The sequence below is a fragment of the Podarcis filfolensis genome (genome assembly GCF_964270895.1).
Source record: "Podarcis filfolensis genome assembly, chromosome: 10".
NCBI lineage: Eukaryota > Metazoa > Chordata > Lepidosauria > Squamata > Lacertidae > Podarcis > Podarcis filfolensis.
In genome coordinates, this window is record NC_139612.1 from 66,615,570 (window position 1) to 66,637,817 (window position 22,248).

Sequence of the window (22,248 nt, forward strand, 5' to 3'; positions counted from 1 at the left end):
CCCTAGCTGAGACCAATCTAACCACCTTGCGACCTAGGACCTCCAAAATGTTGTCATTTGTGGACCTTAAGGTCCTCCGTGGGGCGTACCAGGAGAGGCGGTCCCGTAGGTACGTGGGTCCTAGGCTGCATAGGGCTTTAAAGGTCAAAACCAGCACCTTAAAGCTGACCCTGTACTCCACCGGGAGCCAGTGCAGTTGGTAAAGCACTGGATGAATGTGATCCTGTGGCCAGGACCCCGTAAGGAGCCTCGCTGCGGCATTCTCCACCCGCTGGAGTTTCTGGGTCAGCTTCAAGGGCAGCCCCGCGTAGAGCGAGTTACAATAATCAAGCCTGGAGGTGACATCGTGTGGATCACTGTGGCCAGATCAGGGCGAGAAAGGTAAGGGACCAACTGCTTGATACGGCGGAGATGGAAAAATGCCACCTTTGCTGTGGCTGCAACCTGCGCCTCCGTGGAAAGGGAGGCGTCAAAGAGGCGCCCCCCAGCCACATCTTTAGAAGGAATTAACCAATCCCAGTGGCATCTTGGGGAAGGGTACGCACACGCTGGCATAAGCCATTCTCGCCTTCCTTTTGCCAAACCAACGGTCTGGGAAACAAATCCTGTAAGGATCAAATACCCATCGCTGACAGGAATGCTCTTTCTAACAGGAGAGAACAAGACGCTCTTGCCTGCGCTGGAATTTATCTCCCTCCCCACTGCCACCACCCCCACCTGTGTTTTGGTGAATCCACGTAAACCAAACATATTTCCCCTGCCATACGGCACATTCTTGCCCGGGACAGTGTTTTGGCAATGAGAACCATCATGTGCTTAGACAGGAGCCTGTGACGGCACGTCGGCAGAGAGAACACACGTCGGCACTTTGCCTACGAATGTACGGAACAACCTTGCATTGAGTCACGCCCTTGCGCGTCTTAAAGCTGTTTGGTTGCCATGGCCTGGCTGGCAGCGACTTCCGAGGGGGGGTCTTTGCCAGCCACGTGGAGGAGGCTGAGGGTCGGATCTGACACCTTCTGTGTGAAAACGGCATGGGACTGCCATTGGTCCTTCCTTACTGGTCAAAGGCTGGATTTGCCATAAGAACGTTCTGATGGACGGTAGTGGCGCCTGCCCTGTGGAACGCCCTACCACCAGATGCCAAAGAGAACAACAACTACCAGACTTTTAGAAGACATCTGAAGGGAGCCCTGTTTAGGGAAGCTTTTAAAGTTTAATAGAGCACAGTGGTACCTCACGTTACATATGCTTCAGGTTACATATGCTTCAGGTTACAGACTCCGCTAACCCAGAAACAGTGCTTCAGGTTAAGAACTTTGCTTCAGGATGAGAACAGAAATCATGCTCCGGCGGCGAGGTGGCAGCAGGAGGCCCCATTAGCTAAAGTGGTGCTTCAGGTTAAGAACAGTTTCAGGTTAAGAACGGACCTCCGGAACGAATTAAGTACTTAACCCAAGGTACCACTGTAATGTATTTTAATATTCTGTTGGAAGCCGCCCAGAGTGGCTGGGGAAACCCAGCCAGATGGGCGGGATATAAATAATAATAATAATAATAATAATAATAATAATAATAATAATAAGTGCCACACCTGATGAACTGCTGGCTTTTCTTTTTCAAAGGGGGCAAAAGCAGCCCTCATGCTACCTGTCAACTTTCATATCGAGCACACGATCTAAATCTAATTTATCAGCAAAGCTTCCTGGCCGCATTTTAAACCAAGGTCTCTTCTGGACGACCCGACTTTTGAGCTTTTTCTCCTGCTTTGCCTGCACAAAGTCTGCAGAGAGAGGAGACAAAAGCGCATCCCTTCCGATTTGCTTTCAGGGAGCTCATGTGATGTTTCATCTGTTATCCCACAATTCCCTGCCACTTTTATTTTAAATCTCAGAAACTCAGGTATTTGGGAGGTGGCGGGCGGGGAGCAGGTTTGCAGCTCGAGTGCGTCAAATCCACTACGCTACCTGGGTTTTCAGGTATGCTGTGGAATCCTACCTGCAAAACACCAACAGTCTGGAAATACCCAAAGTTCTCACCGCACCCTCCTTTCTTTTTAATGTTTTTATCCTTTCCCCTTTTTAAGCTTTCATCTCACATGAAAGGGAGCTTAAAATCTGGGAAAGTAGCACGGTCCTCTGCAATTCTTATTTGGGTTTGTGGGCATGGCAAGCTTAAGCCTGACATACCCTGGTCCATCAATAATAATAATAATTTATGATTTATACCCCGCCCATCTGGCTGGGCTTCCCCGGCCACTCTGCGAGGCTTCCAACAAAACATTAAAATGCAGTAATGCATCAAACATTAAAAGCTTCCCTAAAGAGGGCTGCCTTCATATGTCTTCTAAAAGTCTGGTAGTTGTTGTTCTCTTTGACATCTGGTGGCAGGGAGTTCCACAGGGCGGGTGCCGCTACCAAGAAGGCCCTCTGCCTGGTTCCCTGTAACTTGGCTTCTCGTAGGGAGGGAATCGCCAGAAGGCCCTCAGAGCTGGATCTCAGTGTCCGGGCAGAATGATGGGGATGGAGATGCTCCTTCAGGTATACTGGACCGAGGCTCAGTCCTGGGGTCCTTAGTGCTTTCTACCTACAACCCTGTGAGGTAGGCCAGGATGAGATCGAGCGACTCCGGTGAGCTTTCATGGCAGACCTCGCCAGGGCCGGCTTACCCATAGGCACTAGGGGTGCAGGGAAGCTGGGCACTGGGCTCTAAGGGGTGCCAGGCTGAGAGTCTAGGGTTGAGATTTGGAGTCCGGGGATGGAAGAGCCAGGCCAGCTGCAGGCTTTTCTGCTGTGGACACTAAGGCAGCTGGTCATGCCCCCCAAAAGCTCAAAAACTCTGAGCTGCCCCCCTAAGAAAAGCTCAAAAACTTCGGCCTGTCCCCCCCCCAAAAATTGGGGGTGCTGGGTAGTTTTTTGCACCCTGGCGCCGAATGTGCTTTAGGTGTGAGAGTGCTGGCACCTTGAGTGGAAAACAACCCCTTTCACTCAATGCTATATTTTGTCTGAGTAGCAGGGTGGATAGAAATCAATTATGTTTTTTAAAAAAAATAAAAAATATTGATTTTTTAAAAAATTAAATTGGATTTTTTAAAATTTAAATCGGATTTTTAAAATAAAATGCTGTTGGAGGAATAATATTTCTCAAGATAGTTTTCTGTTTAAGTTACATTATAGTCCAAAGGCTATTCATCAGGAAATAAGGATTTGTTTTAAGTTTTTCATGTGTGGTAAAACTCCGTCTAAGTTTTTTTAAAAAAATTGTTTAACCACATCAGTTAACATACATGGATACATATGCTATAATGTTATTGTTTTAGTTAAATAAGTTGCTCAAATTTTTATTAAGGAAACGACTATTTTTCCCCTTCTAATAAAGTACAGCAGAAAAGCTGTCCAAATATAAACAGTTGATTTATCAAACCTCACGATAATTTCATAATTATCTGTCTTATGTATTTCTAATAGTATAACCAACTCAGTCATTTTTGATGCGAGTGTAAAAACTACTCTGAAAATTTATTATTCCAAAATTGAAACCTTCATCTGGTTGTAAATATTAAGATGATACCAGCAAGAAAAAAATGGCTGAAATCAAGTCTTACGGACTAGTGATTTAAATCGATTTGATTTAAATCAAATCCACCCTGCTGAGTAGTGTTCAATAAAGAGAGGGCATCTTGGCCAGCAGGAACCCATCAGTTTGGGATAAGTAATAACGATTAAACCGTCGCAATAATATATCATAACAGTGACAATTTATGTTGGAAATGCAAAGAAAAAGAAGATACCTTTTATCATATGTGGTGGACCTGCCCCAAGGTGAAAGACTTCTGGCAGAAGATTTGTAATGAATTGAAAAAAATGTTGAAATATACATTTATTAAGAAACCAGAGGCCTCTCTTCTTGGAATAACAGGTTTGGAATTGCCTAAGAAAGATGTTAAATTGTTTTTGTATGCCACAACTGCAGCAAGAATTTCGTTAGCGAAGAATTGGAAAACACAAGAAGTTCCAGCAGTGGAAGATTGGCAGATGAAGATGATGGATTTTTCGGAGCTAGCCGACCTGACTGGAAGAGTCCGCGACCAGAAGGAGGAGTACCAGGAAGAATGGATGAAATTTAAAGACTATTTAGCTAAATATGTTAAGATGACTTAATTGGAAAAGCTTGCAAATATTAGATAGGCTTAGGATTTAAATATGTAAGGATAGGAATTAATATGTTTAAAGCTAGATTAGAAAGAATGAAAGATGCCAAGTGATCGAATTAACTTTTTCAGAAGATTGATTTTGGAAAAACTGTTAAAACAATTTACAACGAAATTCAACCAGGGGGATTTGAGGAAGTCAATTAACAATGTTATTAAGATTGGTTTAATCACAATTAGGATGTTTGTTTGTTTGTCTTAAAAATTTTCTGGAAAATTAATAATATTTTTTGGGGGGGAAAAAGTAAAATAAACCGCTGCAATAAATGAACCCGGAGTGATATCTCTCCCCTCGCACCACGCAGGTAGGCAAGTTTCAATGAATAGGAAGAGAGATCTTTGTTCACACGGCCGGCTCTGACTTCCTCGGCAATTTAATGTTCCTGCTGGCATCGCCCTTGGCGAAACCTGATCCTCGGATCCCAGTTCGTACCTGGCAGTTACAAATCACGAAAACTATAAAAACCCACAGCTTCCTCCTTGAGATAAGGGGTGCTGAGCTGCCGTTCCGCTGGCAAAGGACTCCTTGGAAATGTCTTGAGAAGCTGCCTGCGATAAGAGCCGGGCCTTTTCTGGAACTACGGCGTTAGTCCGGCCTTTGCTAATCTGATTCCCTCCAGATGTTTTTGAACTAGAACTCCCAGCACCCAGAGCATCTGGAGGGAGCCAAGCTGGCAAAAGCTAGGCTGGTTTAGCCATGTAAGGATCTGCAGCGGCGGCAGCAACAAAGCAATGGTCCTTTTTAATGTAGAATTAAAATTAAGAAATCTGGTCCTGTGCCTAACCACACCCCTTTATTTGCTGAATTCGAGTAAGTCAGTTTCCCCCACCCTTTCCTTTTTCTCGGGCTTTTTCCCGCCTGCGCAGAAACCGCAGCAAAAGTGGCTTTCTCTGTGACCTTGACGCCCACGCCGTTCAGAGGATCTGCTAGCTTGAAACTTGCTCTTTACGTTTTCATCCCCAAAGATCAGGGAGTGTTTTTTGTGGGCGGCGGAGGCAGAGCTCACGAAAAACCAAAACTTGGGACGCTTTGCCTCTTCCTGTGCAATCTTATAAAAAAAACCTCCACGGCCATTACTGCTATCGTAGACCTGGGCCTTGGGCCCAGGAGACTACAAAGGACACATGTCTTGTCTCTCAGTTTGTGCTCAGCCTTGAAGAAAAGCAGGAAATCCACAAATCTCTCTCTCTCACCATTGGACCAGAGGCAAGGCCAGTCTAGTCCATTGCCCTGACCTCTGTGATCATAATAATAATAATAATAATAATAATAATAATAATAATAATAATTTATTTATATCCCGCCCTCCCCAGCCGAAGCTGGGCTCAGAGCAGCTAACAACAATAAAAGTAACACAACATTCTAAAATCAATTCATTTTAAAATCAATTCAAAATCAAATCCATGGCAACCATTGGGCTAGAGTTCTGTGAAGAATTACCAAAGGAGGGGGTCAGACTGTGCCTTGGCCAAAGGCCTGGTGGAACAGCTCTGTCTTGCAGGCCCTGCGGAAAGATGTCAAGTCCTGCAGGGCCCTAGTCTCTTGTGACAGAGCGTCCTACCAGATTGGGGCCAGTACTGAAAAGGCCCTGGCTCTGGTTGAGGCCAACCTAACCTCCCCTGTGGCCCGGGACCTCCAAGATGATTTTGTTTGAAGACCGTAAGGTCCTCCGTGGGACATGCCAGGAAAGGCGGTCCCGTAGGTACGAGGATCCTAGTCCGTATAGGGCTTTAAAGGTTAAAACCAGCACCTTAAACCAGATCCTGTACTCCCCCGGGAGCCAATGCAGCTGGTATAGAACTGGATGAATGTGATCCCGCGGCAAGGACCCCGTAAGGAGCCTCGCCGTGGCATTCTGCACCCACTGGAGTTTCTGGGTCAGTTTCAAGGGCAGCCCCATGTAGAGTGAGTTACAACAATCAAGCCTGGAGGTGACCGTCGCGTGGATCACGGTGGCTAGGTTAGGGCGAGAGAGATCATCAACAAGATGCCCCGAAAGGGCGGCCACAAAGCAGAAGATAAGAGCAATAGCATTCTAGTGTTGATTCAGAAGCAGGCGTTCTCTGACCCTGCAGGTAGGCCATAGCCATTGTGGCTAACAGTAGCCATTGTATTTCTTTAGCTGCTATAATGAAGATGAAGGCATGGAGATGTCGAGCCTCTGATTCGGATCTTCGTTTGATGGCTGCCAATGCAAATAGAGAAACGTGCAGAAGCTGAACAAAAATCTTCCTGTGGCTAAAAGAATATTGTTGAGCAGGAGGGGCAAACCGTAAGTTGCACTTGGCACCTAATTCATGTTGCTTAGAAACTATAGCTCAGTCGCTCTCAAAGGGTGTGGGCATGTGTGCCACACTGGCGTGGCAGGAGAGGATGGCGAGTGTGGCAGGGAGATTCAAGGACAAAGAAACGTTTAAACATTTCAATATAGCATAGCGTAGTATCCAAATACAGTCATACCTCAGGTTGAAGTAGCTTCGGGCTGAGCATTTTCAGGTTGCGGCAAACCGGAAGTAACGGAGTGTGCTACTTGCGGGTTTCACCGCTAGCGCATGTGCAGGCGCTCAAAATGACGTCATGCGCATGCGCGATGAATTGTGACCCGCACACACGCAGATGCGAGATGCGTTCACTTCAGGGTGCAAATGGGGCTCCGAAACGGATCCCGTTCACATCTAGAGGTACCACTGTAAGTGGTACAAGCTGGAAGGTGTGCAGAAGAGGGCAACCAAGGTGGATCAAGGGTCCAGAAGTCAAGCCTGATGAGGAACGGTTGAAGGAGCTGGGCATGTTTAGCCTGGAAAAGGGGAGACTGGAAGGAGATACGATAGCCATCTTCAAATATCTCGAGGGCTGTCACATGGAAGAGGGGAAAGCTTGTTTTCTCCTGCTCTGGAGGGCAGGACTCGAACATGGCTTCAAGTTACAAGAAAGGAGATTGCGACTAAACATCAGGAAGGTGCTCTTTCTGACATCAAGAGCTGTTTGACCATGGAATGGTCTCCCTCAGGAAGTGGTGGGCTCTCCTTCCTTGGGAGGTTTTTAAGAAGAAGTTGGGTGGCCATCTGTCATGGATGCTTTAGCTGAGATTCCTGCATTACAGGGGGTTGGACTAGATGACCCAGGGGTCCCTTCCAACACTACACTTCTATGATTCCATTTTTTTAGTCATTTGCAGGATATAGGCGACTCCCCATTTATGCAGGGGTTCCGTTATGGGTCCTTCTGCACGTACGCGTAGTGACATAAAATGGGGAGCATCCAGGAGAGCCTTGCTCAGCCCTCCTGCTAGAACAAGGGGAAGAAGATTCCCCGCTTGTGTCGACTGTGACAGCAAGGCTCGGTTGACCAGGTGCCCTCCATTTCCCCTTCCGTGTGTGTGTGTGTGTGTGTGTGTGTGTGTGTGTGTGGTCATGAGCAAACAGAACACACATGAATGGGGAGTTGCCTGTATGGGTAGATCTCTTTTCCTAATAATAATAATAATAATAATAATAATAATAATAATAATTTATTATTTATACTGCACCCATCTGACTGGGTTTCCCCAGCCACTGTGGGCGGCTTCCAACAGAACACTAAAATACAATAACCTATTAAACATTAAAAGCTTCCCTAAACAGAACTGGCAACAGATGTCTTCCAAAGTTTGGTAGTTGTTCTTCTCTTCGACATCTGACAGGAAGGCATTCCACAGGGCGGGTGCCACTACTGAAAAGGCCCTCTGCCTGGTTCCCTGTAACTTGGCTTCTCGCAGTGAGGGAACCGCCAGAAGGCCCTTGGCGCTGGACCTCAGTGTCCGGGCAGAACGATGGGGGTGGAGACGCTCCTTCAGGTATACAGGACTGAGGCTGTTTAGGGCTTTAAAGGTCAGCACCAACACTTTGAATTGTGCTCGGAAACGTACTGGGAGCCAGTGTAGGTCTTTCAAGATGAGAGCAAGAGCCTCTAGTGACACTGAGGACAAGCCTGGCTGTGTTTTCCAATGTATTTTTTGTTTTTTACCACTAAAAAATTCGGTGTGGGTGTGACCACATTCTTATTCTGAAAGTGTGGCTCAGAGAAAAATGTTTGAGAACTGCTGCTGTAGGCCACATCCTTAGAAGTACAGAAAGCTTAAAAAAAAAATCAGGTCAGGCTATCAAAAAAACATAAGAAAAGGCTGCTTGGACCAAGTCCATGGTCCCTCTAGTTGATCGGAAGGTGGGCGGTTCGAATCCCCTCAACGGGGTGAGCTCCCGTTGCTTGGTTCCAGCTCCTGCCAACCTAGCAATTCAAAAGCACATCAAAGTGCAAGAAGATAGATAGGTACCGCTCCAGCGGAAAGGTAAACGGCATTTCCGTGCACTCTGGTTTCTGTCACGGTGTTCCGTTGCGCCAGAAGCGGTTTAGTCCTGCTGGCCACATGACCCGGAAAGCTGTCTGTGGACAAACGCCGGCTCCCTCGGCCTGAAAGCAGAGATGAGAGCCACACCCTATATTCGCCTTTGACTGGACGTAACCATCCAGGGGGCCTTTAGCTTTACCTTTATACCATCTAGTCAAACATCCTGTTCCCACAATGGCCAACCAGATGCCTGGAAGTATCTGAACACAAGAGCAACTCTTCTCCTCCAACCATGGAGACAAGGCATGGCTATGGTGGCTGGTAGCCATCAACAGCCCTTTCCTCCATGAACTTCTCTAAACTTCTTTTAAAGCCATCTAGGTCATCGCTGCCTCTTGTGGGAGAGAGTTCCACAGTTTAACTATGGGCTGCATTAAAGGTGTTGATCTTTAAAGCCCTAAACGGCTCCACCCCCATCGTTCTCCACCCCCTTCGTTCTGCCCGGACACTGAGGTCCAGCGCCGAGGGCCTTCTGGTGGTTTCCTCATTGCAAGAAGCAAAGCTACAGGGAACCAGGCAGAGGGCCTTCTCGGTAGTGGCGCCCACCCTGTGGAACGCCTTCCCATCAGATGTCAAAGAGATAAAAGACTACCTGACATTTAGAAGACATCTGAAGGCTGTTCAGGGAAGTTTTAATGTGTGACATTTTAATGTATTTTTAATATTTGTTGGAAGCCGCCCAGAGTGGCTCAGGAGACCCAGCCAGACGGGCGGGGTACAAATAATAAATTATTATTATTATTATTATTATTATTATTATTATTATTATTAGTTAGGAGAATAGAGCCTCCAGTTCAGAGGCAGTATACCTCTGAAGGCCAATTTTGGGGGGGGCCGGGGGGCGGGGCGGAGAAAGGCAGTTTCCTGTATGACCTACTTGTGAGTTTCTCACAGCAATCTGGCTGGTCACAATACTGGAGCAGGTGCACTTTTTAGGAATTGAAAAGGCTATTTGGGTTTTTAGTGCACCAAACCTGAGATCTCCTTAAGATGTCATATGCCAAATATAGCCGAGGACTAAACTCTAAATACTAAGCGCCATTGCATGTCACTATCAAACGCAGTCAAATGCTGAAAGTCTCTGTTAAGTCCTAACAGACAGCAAATACTGTGAAATGCCAAATTCTGCCTAATATCCAGTAATAAGCATCAAACATGTATTTAACAAGATATACATACCACAATAAAATAAAACCTCTAGGCGGTTAAGCTAAAGTAATATAAAATATTCATAAGGAAATACTGAATAAAATCAACAGACTTTAAAAAACCAGAAGATATAAAACAATTAGCAAAATATAGCTAAAACCAAATGTGCATAATCACACATACATGTCGCCTGTGCAGGTTTGTCTAAACAAAAGCCTTTTTAGCAGGTATGGAAAGCAGCGCAATGAAGGCACTTGCCCAATACTAATACTGGAACTGAGCATCATAGGATTCCAAGGTCATATTAAAAATATTTGGCAAATTATGGAGCAGACTGTACAGTACATACTTGGAAAATTGTATTAGTTAGACAATTCCTGGAAACTCTTTCGAGGCTGAAACTGCAGTGCAGAATTTTGGCTTTTCAGAATTTTTTTGCATTTCAGAGCAGATATAAAGCAATAACCGAGAGTGCAAGACACAACTTAAAATGGCCTCAAATTAAGACAGTATGCATAAAAACAAAGGAAGTTGTAGAGACTTGAACCAAAATCTATCTCAACGTTAGTGGGAGAAATTAGATTCAGTTCACATTTAAAAGTGAATCTACAGCAAGTGTAACTCACTTCCCCAAACAATACCAGAAACTCGAAACACAGCTGTCCTTTGAAATTCATGCTTCTCTGAATTTCGCCATGCAGTTCTCCAGCAAAGCAATGGTTAGAAAAACGCCTAAATTGGGGTAAAGTCTGCATTACTGTGTTAGTAAAAACAGCACGCCAAAGAAATGCTTTGTATTAGCAGGAATTTGCTTTGTGAAATTGTGAATATCAGGCAAAATTGCATACAAAAAAAAAAAAAAACGTGCACATTAAGTTAAATGCACGCATAAAGGTTGGTGAATTTTCACGACGATTTAAAAAAATTGCAGACCAGTGTGAAACGGCGGAGAACTGAATGTGAAGATTGCAAAAACGATATACTCAGTATATCCTGAATATCTAGGAGCTGCTCTGTGCAAAGGAGACAGCAGATTAGTCTGCATTGTCCAAGTCAGAACATCCTACAGAAGGAGAAAGGAGATATGAGCGAAGGGGCATCATGGCCAGGAAGATGCATGAGGACCTAATCAGCACACGGTCACATGAAGGTCTGCTTAGTCAGAGCATTGCTCTCTCTTTGCCCAGGGCTGACCGAGCAACAGCAGAAGCATTTCTCTTGGGTACCACGAGGACGGTTTTTCCTGCCCCCTTGCACTGGGAATAGCCAGAAATTTCCACATGCAAAGCCAGCCGGTCTATCGCGATGAGCTCTCCATGTGGGAAGCATCTGCAGCAAGCTACAGAGAGCGAAACGCACCCCCCCCCCATTGTTTTATTACTGGGGTCCAAATCTTGCATTACGCCTTTAGGAAGCTGGAGGTAAGCCCTGATCTCTCCGCGGCAGCCCTCTCATCCCCCCCAATCTTCCATCTGCGATACAGACACCGCGAGCCTTTGTAGGGCTGTGACGAGAATCATGCAACATGATTTGGGATGCTCAGCTCAAGCCAGGAAGGAGAAAAGAACAAAGGCAACCAAACCGCCCTGTTGTAAGCACTGTCGTCAGAAAATAAGCCAAGTGGGAATCGGGTTCCGATTTTAGGGAAAACCAGAAAAGGCTATCTATGGCAGGCTGGTGGTGGTTCTACATTAGAGGTCTCTTTTAGTCCCTGGACCTGATATGCAACACTCACCCCAACGTTTAAAGCATGCTACTCCTTGATGTACCTTCCTCCTCCATCTTCAGGACAGCTCAGTCTGCAGAGCACGAGACACTGAATCTTAAGGTTGTGGGCAAAAATATTCCTGTGCTGCAGGGGGTTGGGCTGGATGACCCCCAGAGGTCCCTCTCAACTCTACAAGTCTACGATTGTGAGCTAAATCAGTCACACTGCAGCAGCAGAGGGAGACGGGGGAGAGGGGAGGAGAGAAAGCCTGCTGTCCGCAGACAACCCTACTCCTCAGCCTCAGTTGTCCGCCTCTAAAATGGGAACAGAGATAAGCTTCCTCGCGGCGACCGTTTGAAATGCTGGCGAGGTTGCAAAGCGTCTTGAAAGCACACAGTGGAAATGATTGAAAACCAACCCACGAGCCTTTCAACCCAGAATTAAAATGGCATTTTGACTTACCCACCCTCTCCAAGAGACTGGGATCCCGGGCAGTCCTCGTGATGACAAAGGCAGCAAGTTCACTTCATCTCAGGCACCAAATCCACTTGCGCACGCAGTAGCCCCCTCTTCTCCTTTTCCTGGCGGTGCTCCTGGACGGCTCCCAAAATCTGCTGCGAGCGAAAGGGAAAGGAGGAACCATGGTGAGGCTTCTGTCTGTGACCCCTCCTCCTATCTGAGCCAGTAGGTCAAGAATCCACCCTCAGCGAACACTCTGCAAAGATTATCCTTATTTCCCCATCCTCCTCTTCCTCTCCGCTGAAAGAGCTGCCTATTTTTTGCCGGTGGCTGCTCTCGCAGAAGTTGATCTTTGCCTGAGCTGCCAGGGCCCAGGACCGTGCAGTTTGGAGACGCAAGCCAAGAGGCGGAAGAGAGATAAGATATGCACAAAAATTTCCTCCAAAACGAAAGCAAGGCACACCTTCAGCCAGCACCTCCCAAACTGGCAACGGATGCTTGTATTCCGGGTTCCCTGATTCCCGCACACTCCCTTTCCGTTCCCCAAAAGCGGAGTGCGGCGCCATCCACCACGAACCGTTTGTACTCCACATGCAAATTACGGAACGTGGTGGACACACACCATCCCTGGCTGTGTGCACAAGGCAGCCTCCTCTCCCCGCTGCCTGATTCAAGGAGCTGCTTGAATCTGGTTTCATAACAGGCTCTTGACTAACCGGCGACTCTCTCTCTCACACACATCGCAGAACGGGCTTGTGGGGAGAAGCTCACAGGAAACTGTCCTCGGCTACCAATGCACACCCTCCTTGCGGGCTTATGAATCCTTCACGGCGGAGAAATTAAGCAGCGCTCGGGTCCTATGGTCCCAACGCGCTGCAAACCTCAACATTCGTGGACAGGCGGGTCTCTGCATCAAATCTGTCTATCCGCGCTTAAATGGAACTTCCACAGACAGAGGCAGTGTATCTCTGGGTACTAGAGGTGGGAGGAGGAGAGCAGGAGAAATGGCCAGAGGTGCCTGGCTGGCCATAGTTGCGCAGTAGGACTGGACACACCCCAGGGCTTGCAGGGCAAAGCAATTCTTATGCGCTTAAGCATTAGAGCACATGGCTTTCGTGCAGAAGGTCCCAGGTGTGATGCACAGAATCTCCAGGTAGGAGCTGGAGAGACCCCTGCCTGAAACCCTCCCAAGCAGCTGCCAGCCAGTGTGGGCAATGCTGGGGTAGATGGGCCAATGCTTTGGTCCAGTATAAAGCAGCTTCCGCAGGTTCCTGTCATCATGATTCGTATACCCTTTTCATTTGCTATGCGCTCAGCTTCTTCCACCCTGGGCCATGCTGGGTTTCACAAAATGCAAGGTGCCAGAACTGGGAATCTTAGTACCTCCACTTGCATCCCCAGCATCAAATGCACATAGAAGCAAAACCGTAAGGCAGTGCCTTATTCCAGCTTAGGCTATTTGTCCATCTAGCCCAGTTTTCTGTACTCTGTCTGGCAGCTGTTCTCCCAAGGTCTTACAGAACCCTAGAATTGCAGAGTTGGAAGGGACCTCCAGAGCCATCTAGTCCAACCCCCCTTGCAATGCAGGAATTTCAACTCAAGCATCCATGAGAGATGACCACCCAACCTCTGCTTTAAAATCTTCAAAGAAGGAGAGTCCGCTACCTTCCAAAGAAGTCCATTCCACAACTCTTACTGTCAGAAAGTTCTTAGTCGGAATCTCCCTTCTTGTAATGTGAAGCCACTGGTTCGAGTCCTACCTTCCAGAGAAGCATAATACAAGCTTGTTCTATCCTCTGTGTGACAGCCCTTCAGATAATTTGAAGATGACTATCTCAGTCTCCTCTTTCCTAGACTCAACATACCCAACTCCTTCAGCCGTTCTTCATAAGGCTTGGTTTTTTTCCTGGGCAGAGGAGGGTCTTTCTTGTCATCCCCTCCCTCAGCCTCCTGAAAGGAGATGGCCGGGACTGAATTTGGCACCTGTTGCATGCAGAGCAGGTGCTCTACTGCTCAGTGGTCCCTCCCTGGTGCATAAACTGGCAAACACACATGGCAGGATGGTTAGGCACAAAACAAGATAACCACACACACACACACAGCCCACTCAAAGGAATCCTAAACTTAGTTCAAAACACACTTGCAAGCAGCCACGTTCCCAAACTTACATCTTAGCTTTCAGCACTCCATTGGCTGATTCGGCGAGATGGTCCTGGACATGGAACAGGAGAGAACGAAACGCTCCTTTTTCTTTCCCACTGGGCAAACAGGAGCGGCTTATCCACCTTTGGGCTCCACAAAATCCATCCTCGGTTTCTAAAAACCAGTGCTGCTTCTGTCTCAAAATGCAGCCGCTTCAATCAAGCACTCTGTGTGTGTGTGTGGTTCAGCAGATCAGCATGCAACTTTCATTTTTATTTTTTCGCTTCCGAAAGTTTCGCTCTGATTCAGAGGCAACGACGAAAAGAAAGAAACACCCCCCCATCTAGAAAACCTGCCTGCCACATGCGAAAAGAAAGCCTCACTCCTTGCAAACAAATCGCAGCTTTCTGAATCCGGCAAACAAACGGGTTCTCTGGCAAAACGCCGGGAGAAATCCAGATTCCCCAGGGAAAATGACTTGGCCTCCGATTAGCATACAAAAGCCATGAAACTGGCCACGTGCCTCGCTGACCACTAACAGAACCAGCTCCTGAATCATCCTGACCACAGGATGACTCCTTGCACATTTATTTCCTCTCCCTTCCACCCCCTCCTGCCAGGGGTTACTGAGTGTCGCTGGGGGACCCTGAGCCACCTCTGTGCGCTGATGGGAATTCCAACCTGGGTTGCACTCTGCAGCCGTGAAGATGCGGCCAGCTGCCAGCCCCTCGCTTTGAGTCAGCCCTCAGCTATACACCGAAGGATATTAGTCAGGGGCCAGGCAGCGCGTGTTTCGTAGTGAGTAGCTGCTCAGGCTCTCGTGCAATGCCGCTTCCGAGAAATGCAAGATCCTGGCAACGCCCAGAGCACAGGAAAATTCCACAAACAGAGAGAGAGAGAGAGAGAGAGAGAGAGAGAGAAGGGAAGACCAAAAGGAAAGGGGGGAAAGAGGGAGGCAGGGTAGGGTGGGGAGAGAAGCGAAGAGAGCGAACTGCAAAAAGTCTGGTGCTGGAACCCATGCTTAAGAAGTTGCTTTCGGAGGCGGTGCAGTAATCAACAGAGGGGAGAGTATTATTGGGGGAGAGAAACGTCACCCCACAAAATGAGATTTGAGAGTCTTCCAGAAAAACAATCTCTCAAAGGACCTGTTGATGGCATTTTACCATTGTACTGTGGAGAGTGTATTAACTTATTATGGTCTTTGTGTGTGGTTTGGGAGCTGCATGGCCAGGGAAAAAACAACGCTGTCCAGGGTTGTAAAGACTGCAGAGAGAATAATTGGGTGCACTCTTCCCACCTTGGATCAAATCTATGCTTCCAGGTGCCATAAGAAAGCTGCAGAGATAGTGCAGGATAGTGCGCACCCCGGAAATGATCTCTTTCAGCAACTGCCTTCTGGAAGAAGGTAAAAAGGTAAAGGTAAAGGTACCCTTGCCCGTACGGGCCAGTCGTGTCCGACTCTAGGGTTGTGCGCCCATCTCACTTAAGAGGCCGGGGGCCAGCGCTGTCCGGAGACACTTCCGGGTCACGTGGCCAGCGTGACGAAGCTGCTCTGGCGAGCCAGCACCAGCGCAGCACACGGAAACGCCGTTTACCTTCCCGCTATAAAGCGGTACCTATTTATCTACTTGCACTTAGGGGTGCTTTCGAACTGCTAGGTTGGCAGGCGCTGGGACCGAAAGACGGGAGCTCACCCTGCCGCGGGGATTCGAACCACCAACCATACGATCGGCAAGTCCTAGGCACTGAGGTTTTACCCACAGCGCCACCCGCATCCCATCTGGAAGAAGGTACAGGGTTTTAAAAACTAGGACTAGCCGCCTGAGAAACAGTTTCTACCCAAATGCGATTTTGGTTTTAAACGCCTTGTAAGGAGTCTGTATGGGAGTATATTGTATTTAAAAATGAAGCATCAGAGTTTTTAGGGGCTAACCAGGTTGGGATAGCTGGGATAGCAGGCTTGTTGGGTTTTGAATGTCTGATGTATATTTTTCAATTTCGTTGTTCTGTATGGGACAATGACAATAAAGATTATCGTAGCTCTCCTGTGCATGATTAGAAAAATAGTCAACGGAAAGAAGCGAATGAAACTGGAAGCTGGTGTTGGTGTTGAGGTTAACTCTTTTCAGGTTCGCATAAGGGGGGGAAAGAAGACTAAAGCTTGGGGTGAATTAACTCAGTGTCTTGGGATGGTTAAGTGGGTTGCTGAAAGGCAGAGCGGACAACCTGTGACTGTGGTGATGCTGTGACAACCAGCACACCTGGAAGGTGTTTGCGGAACTCTTGAGGGAGACAGTGGGCAGGCTATGAAACAAAAGCCAGGCCTACAAAGCTGTGCAGCTGCTACGTATAGACCAAACCAGAGGTGGTGTGGTGTAGTGGTTAGAGCGTTGGGAGACCAGGGCTCAAAGCCCCGCTCAGCCACAAAGCCTTGCATCAGTCACTCATTCTCTGCCTGACGTACCGCACAGGGCTGTTGTGCGGATAAAATGGGGGGGGGGGGGAGAGAAGAGAGAATGACATACGCCACCATGAGCAACTTGGGAGGGAAAGTTGGATAGACATGCAATGAGGAATAAATGAATAAAGTAACAGCACACACAGTGGAGAGGACTGCACAAGGGATTAGAACACCCTGGTTCTGACATGCTTGCACAAATTGGCCTCCACCGACAACGCTGGTTTTCCACAACCTGCTTTTAATGTGGCCGAACTAGATGTGTGAAATGTGATGTCTTCCATAGGTAAAGGGACCCCTGACCATTAGGTCCAGTCGTGGCCGACTCTGGGGTTGCAGCGCTCATCTCATTTTATTGGCCGAGGGAGCCGGCGTACAGCTTCCGGGTCATGTGGCCAGCATGACTAAGCCACTTCTGGCAAACCAGAGCAGCGCACGGAAATGGCGTTTACCTTCCCGCCGAAGCAGTACCTATTTATCTACTTGCACTTTGACGTGCTTTCGAACTGCTAGGTTGGCAGGATCAGGGACCGAGCAACGGGAGCTCACCCCGTCGTGGCGATTCAAACCACCAACCTTCTGATCGGCAAGTCCTAGGCTCTGTGGTTTAACCCACAGTGCCACCTGCGTCCCTCAGATGTCTTCAATACACTTGCTTTATTTTTAAGCGGCAGGTACAGCCAGGGGAGAGATTGCAGCTAGGACAGTGGGAACGGGGCTGATTCCCAGAGCATCCTGTTAAGAGAGTCGTCTCTCTGTGAACAGCTGCTATTTGCTCCAGGAAGGGAAGCTTCCCTAGCAGTTTGGGGTAGGTGGGACAGCCACTGGAGCAAAAAGATAAGGAAAAAGCAATCATTTGTTTTGCATGGATCTCTCTCTCATACACACTCTGCACATGCACACAAGCACACTCATCCTATTCCAGAATGGTAGATGGGTTCATCTTCTGTAGCAAAAGCAACAGCATCCTTTAACAAAGGCCAACAAGTTCTGAAGAAAGCCTCCAAACACCAGAACAGAGACTTGCGATTGTCCGTGATCTTAGACTCCAGCTCCCATCATCCCTGACCACCTGCTGGCTGGAGCCGATGGAATGTCTTGAGCCCAACAAAACCTGGACAGAGCCACAGGTTCCCCATCCCTCCACCAGAGCCCTAATAATAATAATAATAATAATAATAATAATAATAATAATACTTTTTTTCCTTATACCCCGCCCTTCCCGGCTCAGAAAACCGGGCTCAGGGCAGCTAACAACAAATTTAAAACACTTAATTGATGCAACAAAAAACAGCATAAAATACAGTATAAAACGTGAATAACAATAAATTCAGAATTCAAAAATCAATTTAGGGGGGAAATCCATCCAATAAACATTAGATGATCACCAGGACTAGCTGGCTAAATTAGTCCTGTTTGGGCCAGCGAAGAGACCAGGGGAGAATTAGCTGTGGGATCCCAGAGCGGGTAATCTTCATAAAAGGGGGAGGGAAGGAAGGGGAATAAAAGATCAGGCTAAGTTCAAATTGAAAGCCAGGTGGAATAGTTCTGTCTTACAGGCCCTGCAGAAGGAAGTTAAATCCTGCAGGGCCCTGGTCTCATGGGACAGAGCATCCCACCAGGTCGGAGCCATCATTGAGAAGGCCCTGGCCCTGGTGGAGGATAATCTGACTTCCTTAGGGCCTGAGACCTCTAAACTATCATTATTCATGGACCTCAGAGGTGTTGAGGTGGAAATGGGAGACTTGGCATTATTCTGATACCATTCTCCATGCGCAGTTCAGTTGTCTTAGGCACACACTGTAGACCATATGTGTGGTCTGAAGACCAAGGTGTGGTCTGAAGTCACACAAGGCTGCTGCCACATCTGGGTCTGCTCAAGGCTCAGATTGGTCCCAAAGCTCCCCATGGAGACAGATTGATGGTTAAACCACTCTGGGAATCGTAGCTCTGGGAGGGGAATCGGGGTCACCTAAGAACTCTGAGATCCCTTAAGCCAGGCATAGGCAAACTCGGCCCTCCAGATGTTTTTGGGACTACAACTCCCATCATCCCTGACCACTGGTCCTGTTAGCTAGGGGTTAAGGGAGTTGTAGTCCCAAAACATCTGGAGGGCCAAGTTTGCCTATGCCCGCCTTAAACAACTACAGTTCTCAGAATTATTTGGAAAAGCCTTGTGGGATATCTTCAGGAAGGGCTAAGGAGCAAACGCTACACAAATCCAGAGTGGAGTCCCTAAGATGGTTGGATGGCACCTTGTACACCTCTTTGCGGCAACTCCTGCAGCCAAGCTGGTGCCAGACGTCTTGCTCTGCTTTCCTTTGGACCACAACGGTGAGGCCGAGAGGGGGGTCCCAGGACCTCCACGCACACTGCCCAGGCCTGCACCCCAGGGAGGTCACTTAGGTGTTGCTAATGCAGTGGTTTGGCATCACCCTAATAATAATAATAATAATAATAATAATAATAATAATAATAATAAATTTTATTTATACCCTGTCCTCCCTGACCAGAGTCGGGCTCGGGCAGCTAACACCAGTAAAATTACAATAAAAACGTAATAGGAAAAAACAAACCAATTTAAAATACAGGTTAAAATGCAATTTAAAATGCATCCTCATTTTAAATGCAGCCCATAGATCAAAACCATAAGGGGAGGGAAACGTAAGAGTCAGACTGAGTCCAAACCAAAGGCCAGGCGGAACAGCTCTGTCTTGCGGGTCCTGTGGAAAGATGTCAAGTCCCGCAGGGCCCTACTCTCTTGTGACAGAGCGTTCCACCAAGTCGGGGCCAGTGCTGAGAAGGCCCTGGCCCTAGATGAGACCCATCTAACCACCTTGCGACTTGGGACCTCCAAAATGTTGTCATTTGTGGACCTTAAGGTCCTCCGTGGGGCATACCGGGAGAGGCGGTCCCGTAGGTACGTGGGTCCTAGGCCACATAGGGCTTTAAAGGTCAAAACCAGCACCTTAAACCTGATCCTGTACTCCACCGGGAGCCAGTGCAGCTGGTATAGTACCAGATGAATATGATCTCGCAGCGAAGACCCCATAAGGAGTCTCACCGCGGCATTCTGCACCTGCTGGAGTTTCTGGGTCAGCTTCAAGGGCAGCCCCGCGTAGAGCGAATTACAATAATCAAGCCTGGAGGTGACCGTCGTGTGGATCACTGTGGCCAAGAGGTGCACTCCGCTGTGTCTTGAGATAGACAGATGCCAGCAACAACACGGCACATCTACTGCATTCTGCAAAGGAGGTCTAAGGGTGCCTTCAGACCACCGTTCTTTTGTGGGACGGATTCAAGAGCATACCAGAACTTTAGGTTTCCTCGGTTAAAATGGGCAGAACAGCTCTGTTGCCCTGACATAACAAATCCACGTTAAAAAGAAGAAGAATCGTAACTCACTGTGCTTTGGAAAGCTTTGGGAGAAACAAATGCACCAGCGAGTGTGTGAGATGAGCGAATGACTAATGGGAAGACGAAGAAACACTCCACAAGCAAATCTGGATGAATACAGGGCGGGAAGGCCGGTGCTTGTATAACCGCCTTGTAAACAAATCAGAACAAGCGGATATAATCTAACCTCCATGCCAGATTTCTGCATAAATAGGTCATCTGGAAGAGCCCTGTCAGGGTAGACAACAGGGAGCTAGATGGACCGATTCAGTACAGTGGTACCTCGGGTTACAGACGCTTCAGGTTACAGACTCCACTAATCCAGAAATAGTACTTCAGGTTAAGAACTTTGCTTCAGGATGAGAACAGAAATCGTGCTCCAGCGGGGCAGCAGCAGCAGGAGGCCCCATTAGCTAAAGTGGTGCTTCAGGTTAAGAACAGTTTCAGGTTAAGAACGGACCTCCGGAACGAATTAAGTACTTAACCTGAGGTACCACTGTATAAGGCAGCTTGCAGTGCATGCCCCCCCCAAAACCTTTTGCCCAAATAGCCTAATAATGTCATCCTCAGCATCAGGGGTTACTTCACTTTCTCATCTTCCACTGCAGTAATAAGTCATTGTTTTGCATCCTACCGAGGACGGACAGGTCAGGACCTGTGCATAAAGGAAGAACGGACACAGATCGGACATCCGAAATGGCAACATTTGAAAGCCAATGCGGGAAGGGGGCATTTCAGCCAGTGTGGTGTAGTGGTTAAGAGCGGTGGACTCGTAATCTGGTGAACCGGGATCGCTTCCCCGCTCCTCCACATGCAGCTGCTGGGTGACCTTGGGCTAGTCATACTTCTTTGAAGTCTCTCAGCCCCACTCACCTCACAGAGTGTTTGTTGTGGGGGAGGAAGGGAAAGGAGATTGTGAGCCGCTTTGAGACTCCTTCGGGTAGTGATAAAGCGGGATATCAAATTCAAACTCTTATTCTCTTCTTCTGCAACTGATCCACTGGGAAGACCTGAGCAAAGATGCATCGAAGGGAAAACTGCAATGGGAAATCACTGCACTACAGTTCATCAATGTTCACCATGTGGACAGTGCGTTTTTTTAACACGCGAAATGCGTTAATTGCCAATGCCAGGGTGTCAGCGTGACCAACGACCGTCTTGGGAATTTCCGCTATCAGCTGCATAGTTATCACTGTCTCAGAACGTCATTGGTTTCATTTGCCTCTGATCTCGCTGCGGACCATGCCCACAGCATCACAAACCCAAGTGCGCCTATGTACCTGCCGCTCAGGATAATTCAGCATAGGTGGACGGAAAGCAAACCGTAGTTCCCAAAACTATAGGCCGTAATAAATTGGTTAATTTTCAAGGCGCCACGAGGCTCAGTTGGTTTTACTAACTGGAAAATGTTTTGCAAGGTTCCTGGCGATTCCTGCACTGCAGAGGGTTGGACTAGATGACCGGCGGTGTCTTTCCCAATGCATTCTGTGAAATCTCCAAACAGAGGCCAGAGTGGGATGAAGCTATATCCCTGCTTCTGGCTCTCTGGGAGGGAAACAAGACCGACAATCAAAATCCCCTTCTTCCCCCAAACCCTCATGTCTCTGCCTCCAGCAGATGACCTGACCAGTAGGAATGTAGCCCTGGCAGGGTGCAAACATTCAGATCTTTTATTACTCAGATCAAATTCATGTCAGCCTCGTTGACTAAGGGGAGTGAGCAGCGCCGCAAGTAGCCGTTTCACTCACACCTGCCACAGAGATAAATCCTTATTTGGACCAGTCATTGATACTTGACGAACGGAAAAGGATGTTGATTTTAGAGAAGAGAAACAGGAGACTCACTGCAGCGTTTTTTCGGCATTACAAATGTTTTTTAAGCACTCGACGAGAATTAATTTTCCAGAAGAAAGGATTTCCCCCAGGGCATGTTTCAGCAGAAGTATTTCCCTCTCTCCAGTTTTTGTGCAGAATTTGGTGTGTGCAGAAAATCCCCCTGTGCCCTCACCTAAAATGTGTAGTGAAATTGTTCTAAGTTAGCAGAGAGGACACAAATAGCTGTCCACTCATATGAGGAGGAAGGGATGCGGGTGGTGCTGTGGGTTAAACCACAGAGCCTAGGTCTTGCTGATCAGAAGGTTGGCGGTTTGAGTCCCCGCAACGGGGTGAGCTCCCGTTGCTCAGGCCAAGCTCCTGCCAACCTAGCAGTTCGAAAGCACATCAAAGTGCAAGTAGATAAATAGGTACCGCTCCGGCGGGAAGGTAAACGGTGTTTCCGTGCACTGCTCTGGTTTGCCAGAAGCGGCTTAGTCATGCTGGCCACATGACCTGGAAGCTGT

At 47.8% G+C, this 22,248-nt stretch overlaps 1 protein-coding gene across 15 annotated transcripts in view; it reads right to left on the reverse strand.

Annotated features, from left to right (window-relative positions):
• Positions 1-22,248, reverse strand: part of LOC310743024 (endonuclease domain-containing 1 protein-like) — a 162,082-nt gene that overhangs the window by 53,784 nt on the left and 86,050 nt on the right. For 5 of the 15 annotated variants that reach the window (XM_083573081.1, XM_083573075.1, XM_083573084.1 and 2 more), the window contains one exon: positions 11,918-12,069. The exons of 1 other annotated variant lie outside the window; for it this stretch is intronic. The gene's annotated coding sequence lies outside the window, so the exon portion shown is untranslated. Of the gene's footprint in view, positions 1-9,434; positions 11,770-11,917; positions 12,070-12,377; positions 12,400-14,082; positions 16,402-20,783; positions 21,405-22,248 lie in introns of those variants that run through there. 9 more of the 15 variants (XM_083573088.1, XM_083573082.1, XM_083573076.1 and 6 more) reach the window with 7 other exon arrangements.